This window comes from Candoia aspera, chromosome 5 (genome assembly GCF_035149785.1).
Source record: "Candoia aspera isolate rCanAsp1 chromosome 5, rCanAsp1.hap2, whole genome shotgun sequence".
NCBI classification, from domain to species: Eukaryota; Metazoa; Chordata; class Lepidosauria; order Squamata; family Boidae; genus Candoia; species Candoia aspera.
In genome coordinates, this window is record NC_086157.1 from 1,112,307 (window position 1) to 1,122,235 (window position 9,929).

A 9,929-nucleotide genomic window follows, 5' to 3' on the forward strand; every position below is an offset into this window, starting at 1 on the left:
CGCTGCGGGGCCGAACCCGTGTACCCGTGCCCGGCATCGGGAGCTCGACCGGTGCCGGTCCGGACCCCGCGAAGCGGGTAGCGCGACCGATCGCTCTGCACAAGCTACCCTCCGAATCTGGCCCGCTAGCCATGTTTCGTGGCCTGTTCTTGGAGGAACTTGGTGTCCTCTGTCGCCCCGCGGTCTCAGTAGCTGGCAAGTACGAGTTAACTCAGTCGATATTCTTCCCCATCTGAAACAGTCTGCTCCATTATTGTTTGTGTTATTTTAATGAAACATTTTAAAAGACAGAAAAATGATGCAAAATGATACATAAAACCAAAAGTAATAATAACACATTTAAAAAGCACATTTCAGAGTGGATACCTAACAGCAGCTCCATTTCTAAGGACTGCGTTACAGAAGGGAAGAATACTCTATGCAGTCTATGCAGGGAGGGAACACCGTCCTCACTCCCAGTCTCAATTCCAGAGGGGCTGAGTGTTTCCATCCAAGCAGAACCACCTTTTCCAAAGTTCTGCATCGTTTACCCAGGCAGTTGATAGAGAAGCGGGGAGCAGACGACATTTTCCGCATTTTGTAATCCTTCAAATTGCAACAAAGACAAGACCATCCGTAGGAGAGCAGGTTTATGAGCCTAGTCAGGACACTGTGCATTCAGTAAACCATGTTATGCAAACAAGACAACAAAATGACATGGATCCAACCCAGAACCACGCGAGGGTGTTTTTTCTGGACCAGAGAAGCCACGTCTGACCCTGAGTTGGCTGGCATGTCTATTTCTGGCCAGAATGGGCCCCTGAAATTGAGTTTGTGTCTCTCCTATGCAAAGCTGAAACACACTAGCAGTAATTAATTATTAGGGGTTTGTTATGCTAATTTAACTGCTGTCTTTATGATGCTAATGTCCTCTTTTTCCTGCAAGGCCCTGGAGAGATGCAGTTAAGCATCTTGATGGTCTTATTTGGCAAGGTTGTGCCGCTGTCTGGCTTTGAACTTTCTTCCTTGAGAAACTGAAGCCTGGAGAAGTTGAGATGTTCTCCCCCCTTTGTGAATGTTTCCATTTCTGGCCTCTGATGGGCATCCAGTCCCACTTTCATGTAGAACCAGGTCTCTTTCCCCTGTCTGAACCACAGAAGGCTATTCTTTTTGTTACTGATACTGCTACTGAAGATGTTGATGAAGATTCTCAGTCATCCAGGTGGAATTGTCTGTAGGCTGAGTCATGGCAACTGGATTTCTTTCCTTTTGGTAGAACCAAAGAGAACGAAATTGTTATGGAATGTTTCAGCCCAGGGGGACGGCCAAGGCAGCTAAAAAATGGAAGAGGAAATAGCACAAAACCAGTGGCCTGCCCGGAGTGAAAAAGGCACGGCTGCAGAGAGAAGGCTCCAGTCTTCGCTCTTCCCCTCAGTGGGGGTGGGAGGGGGGGAAGTGGGTGCAACTCCCAGGAGACCACTGCCTGTTTTGGGAGCAAGTAAGAAGGGGGATCTTTCCCCTGCAGTCAACAATGGGATCCCAAGATTCCCCTGTGGTGTGGCTGAGGTGCTTGGTAGGTGCCAGGCTTTTGCCAAGTCAATACTGGGAGAGCGATGGCATCCATTATGGAGAGAGAGGAGCACCTCTGCGCTGCCTCTCTCAGATGCTCAATGTTCCCCAGCAGAGGTGTGGCTGCCACCAAACGCTGCTGCAATGCAAAGGGTGCACGGTGCTCTTGTTCAGAGTTGTGGCCAGCCACGCACTCCTGCAGTGGATGGTCTTTCTCTCCCGGCCCATCCCCCAGCAGTTGGAGGGCCTCTGGTCGGCGCCCCACCCTGCCAAGGAATGGATTTTATTATGCCCAATTCAAGCTAGAAAATCTGAACGCCCTTCCAAAACTGGCATTGGGGGATTGAAAGTTCTGGCATGAGTGGATGGAGATTCACTGGGATTGTGGTCACCACAAAGCACCTAAGTCCAGAACACAAGCAGGGAAGGGTTTGCCAGCTCTGAACAGCGCAGGGCCTGATCCTGCGAAGACACTGACCCAAGTTCAGAGTTGCCAGTGGTGTGACAAAAGGTTCCCCAGGATGCGGGAGGAGAGAGGATCGTTACCAAAGACGGATGAAACCAGACGCCCAGTTTTAAACCCTCTAACAGCTAAGTAGGAACACTGACATTTCTGACGGCATCGTTCCCCGACTGCCCAAAGTCGTTCCATTGGGCAAGACCCCCCAATCTCAGAGAAACGCCATCTCTCTCAGTCTGCACATTGGGAATTAAACGGTTTGCTACACAGAGGTGGTTTTGTACTCGGAGACGTGGTGGGAGCTGCGTGTTCGCAGCTCACAATTCACCTCCGTTGTGACTCCAGGCCTCCATCCCGAACTGCCAGGCATTGGATCTCCTTGGCAGAATGGCTGAAGGGATGACTGATGCAGCCAGCTATGTAAATTCCAGTCATTATTTTTGCGATATAAAGAAATGTCCGTTCTAAAGCATTAGCAGGGGGCTTTGCCCAAACTCTAACCAAGGAGACCAGCCATATGTGAAGGAGCCTGACGGGGCAGGATGCCTGCTCAGAGCTAGAAGTGAGTCCTATTCAGTTCAGTGGCTCTTCCTTCTAGGTAAAATAGGTATCTGGATTAATCTTAAGAGAGAGCCCTACACATACCTAGTCAACATTAACTTCTGCTGTACTTGATGAGACTAGTTTGTAAGGCAACATGTTTAAATTTATCAGTGATTTAACGACACCATGCTAGATCTAGTTTGGTGATCGGCTGAAGCCCAATTAACGTCAAGAGTAACTGATTTATTTTCATAATCTACCGAGACAGACAATCTAAAATAATTGATTAATAGGGTTGGGCAAAGCTTTCCAAAGGTGCTGTGTCATCACATCACCCTGTGAGACTTGCAACAAATGCAGGATGCCGGGTACCTCCCCTGCTCTAGGAGGGCAGAGATAGCCATGCCAGGAAGGTCTAAAACCATTTATGTTCCAGAGAGTGAATCTGAGATGCCAGCTACGTACCGTGTGACTCACTGTTTCCTTTGGGATCTTACTTACCAGAGTTCCTCCTTGTACTTGAATAATAACAGGCAATTTTAGAAGATGCTGTAATAAGAATATTCAATATGGCCTTTCTTCTATTGAGGAATGGTTTATTAAATTTGGTAATATTGTATAACTATGTCAATATTTTCAGAGCATCCATATTGAGTATTTGGAAACCTGCCTGTAGATTTAAATTAATATGGGAGACCTTGAACTACCAGTATTTTAAAGAAAAGGTCTGTCATTGGTCATTCTATGAACATAATCCCCCCCCCCAACATTTTAAAGTTCAGAACTCAGTTTCAAGACAGTCAACATATTTATGTTCTCAAACACAGATGATTTAACCCTGTTGAACTTCTTGGATCCAAAGGAGTGAAAACACGAATGACTCCCTTTTGCAAAATCAGTTATTGGTTGGCACTTGTACTGAACATCTGTGGAGGAGAATGGAAGCAGGGGAGCAAAAAATGATCCAAAGAGATTACAAAAATTGATTGTAGGGATATACAGATGTGCATCTGGAGCAGCCTTTGCAAGACAGCACCACTGGGAGAGTCATTCACAGATCACAGGCATTGAAAAGTCCAAAAGAGGCATCAGGCCAACCCAAAACTACATTTTCCTTCATCAGCGCTATGCAATGAAAGTTGTGTGTGGTACCGTTAGTTTCTATCAACAGCAAACTGTTCGAGGGGGAATGGTGAAAGGGGGAAGCAGAACCATACAGCAAGCTCCTTTAATTGGAAAACTCGCAGGCGTCCTCACGCACACGCTTTTCCTAACCAATGTTTCCCTCCATGGGTATGTCTGGTTCCTTCTGAGAGAGATCCAAGTTGTACCCATTTCACACCATTCTTTTTCTGGACCCCAAATTTCTCCCTGTCCAGCTACATGGATTTTAATACATTGAAACTCTCTCTGTCAACTGTCTCCTTGCAGGCATAATTTAAAAGCTGGCTGTATATCCCTTACTCACAGTTTTTCTGAGTTCAAAAGCTCCCAGCGTCTATTACTTTTTCCTTGATCTTTTCCTGCTCTAGAATATCCTCTCTGAGATGCAATGAGACGCTGTTCCAAGCAAGGTCACCCCATTCATCTGTAGACAAATATTATGAGGTTGGCAGTTTTTATTTCACGTACCTTCTACCACGAACTGTGGTGTTGAAGGAAAATTCTGAGAGTGCCTTGGACTGCAAGAAGATCCAACCAGTCCATCCTCCAGGAAATAAAGCCAGACTGCTCACGTGAGGGAATGGTATTAAAGGCAAAACTGAAATACTTTGGCCACATCATGAGAAGGCAGGACACCCCGGAGAAGATGCTGATGCTAGGGAGAGTGGAGGGCACAAGGAAGAGGGGCCGCCCAAGGGCAAGGTGGATGGATGATATTCTAGAGGTGATGGACTCGTCCCTGGGGGAGCTGGGGGTGTTGACGACCGACAGGAAGCTCTGGCATGGGCTTGTCCATGAAGTCACGAAGAGTCGGAAACGACTAAATGAATAACAACAACAACAACCTTCTCCCACATGGAAGTTGCATTTTTTTTTTCCTGTTCCCCAGATTGGGGGGGGGGGGGCGCAATGTTTTCACAGTTATCTGCCATGCTTCAGGGCCATTTTATAGCCAGTCTCCACAAGCAAAGCCCCTATCAGAACATTGATCCAATGTTCCTCATCTCAATCATTTTTTATATTGAGCTTCTTTTCCCATTTTAATGCCAATTTATTCAGTTTGGAGAGGCCCAGACAAAGGTCTTTGCTGTCTTCTTTTTTAGAATCTACTGAATAACCTGTCATCCTCCAACTTAGCCAACTCACACAAGATCAGTTTTGAACAGCTTAAAAGTGTAGTTTCAAATGCTTCCAATTTTCCCAACAAGTCCTCCCTGTTGAGACCAATCAATTTATTCCTCTTCCCGGTTTTGTGTTGAAAAGATCAGGACAAATCCAACCACCAGTTCTGTCCCAACATCTACTGAAATGCTATTAAAAGCAAAAAAGGCACAGTATCAGAGGCTCAGGCTTTTGCTGGTCTGTAAATATGGCACCTGCTCTCATCTGCTACGATAGATACCATCTTGCATTTTCCCTAAAATGAACAGGCAGGAGAGGATGAATGCAGGAAAACTTACAGTACATGAGCATTCAGAAGCGAAGAGGACAACTTTTCAAGCAATCAGTTCCATCTAGGATGGATCTTAAGTGGCCAATTAAAGCAAACTCTAGAGCAGTGATTCTCAACCTTGGCAACTTTAAGATGTGTGGACTTCAACTCCCAGAATTCCCCAGCCAGCCATGAAGTCCACACATCTTAAAGTTGCCAAGGTTGAGAATCACTGCTCTGGGCATCAGTCTGGGGAAGCTGCAGATTATCAAGATACTCAGTTGCATTCATGTGGGTCTGAATGGAAACAATGTTTGACTATCCCACCCCTCTTTCTTCCTAATCTTCCCAGTTTTCCCATTTTACATCCAGGTTACAGAGAAGACATGGGCTAAGAGGTCCTGCTTTTAATCAAAACACAAGCCACACATAGGATCTGGGCTCCCAGGGGAAGGCGCAGGATTTTCAAATTAGGTACCTCTCATGCTTTGAAAAGGAAAATATAGGGACCCCATTTTCTTCCCGTTCTTAAAAAGAAGCTCACACATACAGCGGCATGTCTGAACTGTCTGAGCACCAGGTGATGATGGTCAACAAACAGATCCTCTGTTCCTGCACAGGGTCAGACAGTTCATTCTGTGTTCTATGATCAGCCCTTATCAGCCCAATTCTGACCACATTTGTCCAAGACCCATCAAACTTGCAATGAGTGAGCAGGTGATCCGCATGAACATGTGAGTCGGGTCTGACCAATTTCGCTTTCAGAAGATCTTTTGTTTTCACTCCTGTGGCAAACCAATTTGTCTTACATAAATGGTCCTTTCCCGAAGCACCACCCAAACCCAGCTGGATGCCAGTTACGAAGTGCAAAACAGAATGTGGTTCTCATACACAAGCAACTTCTTAATATTCCTTTTCAGAAGCAGGTAAAAATTGGCCTGACTCAAGCCAAAAAATCCTCAAAGGGTACAGCTTGCACTGTACTTGACCCAGTTATAGACTATTTGCAAAAACTTGCCTTTGCAGAGGTCTCTGCATGTATTTTCTGTCATAAATTCAAGTTGAGTTTGAGAGCACAGCCCCACATAGTTCTTCCCCCTTTTCTGTGACTCAAAGGCAGTAGGTGGGATGATTCAATCACACTTCCAGCTTATCCCAAAAGTTCACCCATATTCAGACCTTGGCACTGGTTTGGACAGACTAAATTCCACATTCTGGAGGTCTAAGCAACTTTGGTCAAGTCAATTTGAATGCGTTGTTCTGCGGTCCTTCCAGCTGGATTCCCTGACCTGGGACTGTCCTTTAGATTTCTGGGTTATAACTCCAGTGGTTTCCCAACTGGTATTTTCTGTGGGAGTTTTGGTTTTGGTCGTGATCTAACCCATTAGGAGCACATCAGCCTGGAGCAGAATTCCTTTTCTGGAAAATATTAAAGAAAAGGAGAAGAGGTGAACATTACTCAGATGTGGTCAAGACAGCATCAATGGGGATTTTTATGCCTGAAAAAGGGCTACTGCCAAGACAAATGCTGAAGTCTTGGAAATCTATAGACCAGGAAGGAGAAGGGGAAAAAAACCTCTACATGTACAGTATACTGACATTGACCAGATTAGATAATAAAATAAGAAAAGAAAAGAAAAAAGAAAAGAAGGATGGGGGGGGGGGAGGTGAAGAACCCCAGTCAGATTCACTTGGCATCTGTCCTGACTTGCTCCTCACCACTTTTCCAACAGTTTCTTCTGGTCAAGCTTGACTCCCGGTGATGACATTAAAACATCCATGTAGTTTTTTTGGCTGCAGTAGGAAAGTGGTTTGCCATTGTCTTCTTCTGAGCTTTGTTAAGGGCACAATTGTTTCCCACTCTGCCTTACTCCCTTGGGAATTCTTGGTGGTCTGCCATCTAAGGACTAACCAGGTTTGATTCTGCTGAGCTTGGGATCATCCAAGGTTGTCCAGGGGCCTCCCCCTCACCTGGTGAAAAGAGGCTGCCACCCCTTCGCCTAACATTTCCTTCTGCTTCCCTTCTCGTCAAGAAATAGTTTGGGCCACACGGCTCATTCCTTTGCAGGCTTCCAAAGAACAAAGTAATCATTGCTCCCAAATGCCACCCCTGACATTCCAGATGCATTAATCCCCTGGAATTATCAGCATGGAAGAAGTTAATGCTTGAATTTATGAGCTGCCTCACTGTCGGTCCGCCGGACGATCCGTTCGCATGTTTCTCGCAAAGGACAAAAATAGCGTAAGGTTATCGGCTCACGCAGGGCAGCGTCCTAGCAAGTCCGTCTGCAAAATCCATTTTTCTCTGGACCACCCTGGCTTTCCTCTGGAGTGAAGCTGATTAAACCAGAAGCTCCCGGTAGCCAAATTTAACTAATTGCTCTCATCCTTTGCAAAAATGAGCCAAGGTGACCCAAGGTGATGAGGAAGGAGCCGTTTTTCTACAAAGCTTCTCTGCCTGGGTGCAGGATAATGTCCGGGCAACAAGGAGAGAGAGAGCTTTTGTTTTTTTTGGGGGGGGGGCAATGAATTATGTTGACTCCTGGTGATGAGAGTAAACCATCCATGTGGTTTTCTTGGCTGCAATAGGAAAGTGGTACTTTCACCAGGAGGTAACGGCATTTGTTGCAAGGAAGCAGTTTGTTAGAAACAGTTAGAGCGTCATTTCCAGAATCTGGTAGGAGGAGATGAAGCTGTTTAAAAGTGGGAAGTAGCAGCTGGATGGAAATTTTACTAGATACTAATAAAATGTGTGGGGTGATGGGTGAGGAGAAAGAACTTTGTCTTTAACCAGCGCAGCATTGTTTCCCCGAAAGATGACAAATGGCTATTACAAAGCAGACTTTTGGTCTGCTCAAGGGGGGAAACCGGGTTCAGTCCCTGCATTTTAATAGGAATAACCAGCCCTCCCTAACAGAAGAAAGCAGTATTCGTTACATCTGATTTTCTTTCCACTGCTGAGTCTCTTGGTGTGGTAGACGCAAGAAGAGCTGGCCTTGCAGATTACAGTAAAGGGTTAGCAGTAACTCAAGACACTCGTCAAATTTTACCCACATTAATGAAAAACCACATTAATGGCAATTTGCAACTGAATATGATTTTCACACACTGATAAATAAGAGCATCCAGCCTTCTAAAGCGATTTAGGGCCTTGGCCCAATATCTTAGGCATCTGTAGGTAATCCTGAAGAAGAAATGATGACACGTGTGCAGTGATTTCACATCACAAATCTCACCTTTCTGGAGTTGCATCCAAATGGGGTTTGTGCTGGGATGTCACTCCCCGCTGCCCTCTTTCTCTCCCTACAAGGAAGCCATGGCACAACATGAACGTGCCCAGGGACCCTTTTTTTCAGCCATGTCATCATGATGTTGTAGTTCCAACCCAGTCCTGAGGGAGCCTTCAGTCCTCCTGAGGTGTGCCGGTGGCAAGGTCCTGTTTGCCCTTAATCCTGGCCCAAGGGTTGCTACGAGTACTGTTAGTCTGTATGACACTTGCATAAGACTGCAACAGACGGGATATCCCAGAGCCAGGATAGTGCACCTCCTGGGGGAGAAATAGGCCCTGTGATAAGTAAAAAGTAGTAAGACCCCATGATTTGGATGCTGACTGTTGTAAGGCTTCTAGATCTAACCTGCAAAATTGCAGAAAACCCCGAGATGTTAGCAAAGGTTTTAATTTCCTGCATTTCTCTGCTGCCATGTTTTTGCCACCTGAAATTTGCAGCCCAGATATGGTAGCCCCAGGTATTCCTGCAGTGAACATGCTATCGAGAAACAGGAGTTGCCATTCTTCTGTGAGGACCAGCCAAAAAGGAGGGGCCAGGATCAGTCCTCCTTGAATGCAAAATGGGTCCTCTGTTCCAGATGATGTATCCTGAGGCACCACAAGTCTCACCAGACTAAGAATGAGGTCTTCATTCAACGTGACCTAGCTTGACATCCTGAGGTGTGATGATGAGCCTTGCCTATGTTAAAAAAAAAACAAAAAAAAAAACATTGCTTAACCCTGATGGATCGGCTTCTTCTGGTGGGATAGAAGATGGACCATCTTCTCCTCTGCTTCAGACCATCAAAGTCTGGGGCTGCCTGCATCTGAAGCAGGCTGGTCAGGTGTCAAGATCTCACAGCTGCCTGTCACCATCTCCTGAAGCGACTCGGGATCTCTTGGGCCCAGCCTTCTCACCCAGGAGGCGAGATTAGGGAGCTGTAATGGTTGCCAAGGTCTCCCAGCAGCTCCCTCCCAACAGCAACATGCGTCGGCGCTGTGGCATGTGAAACGTTACGATGTACAGTGCACGTTGAAACAGTAAACATGACAGGAGCCTTCTGATCTCTGGGTGAGCAAAGAGGTAGGAAGTGGAAAGTGGAAGAATCAAAGAAGTGGTAGCTGTTAGAAAACTGACAAGGGAAGGCAGGATCCCCATCAGTTGTTGAACAGTTGATGTGCTACAGTATTGTAATGATTTCCAGCTCACAAGATGGAAGAAGAAACATCTGGGATCTGTTTTGCTTCAAATAGCCCCCAATTTTCTGTTCTGTCTTCTGCAGCTAATGTGTCATATGCAGGTATTAACAACACCTCTGTCAGTAAAGATTATAAATATCTGCAGAGAAGCATACATTTCCATACAACAAGGTTTCCCAACTTTGGTGACTTTAAGATGTGTGGACTTCAACTTGGGGTATTTCCTCCTGACACACCCAAGGGCATGAAGTCTGTTTCCTTGGAGGGGAGTTGAGGAAGAATCAGTCCCCAATGTCCCTCCAAGCCAACCCAGC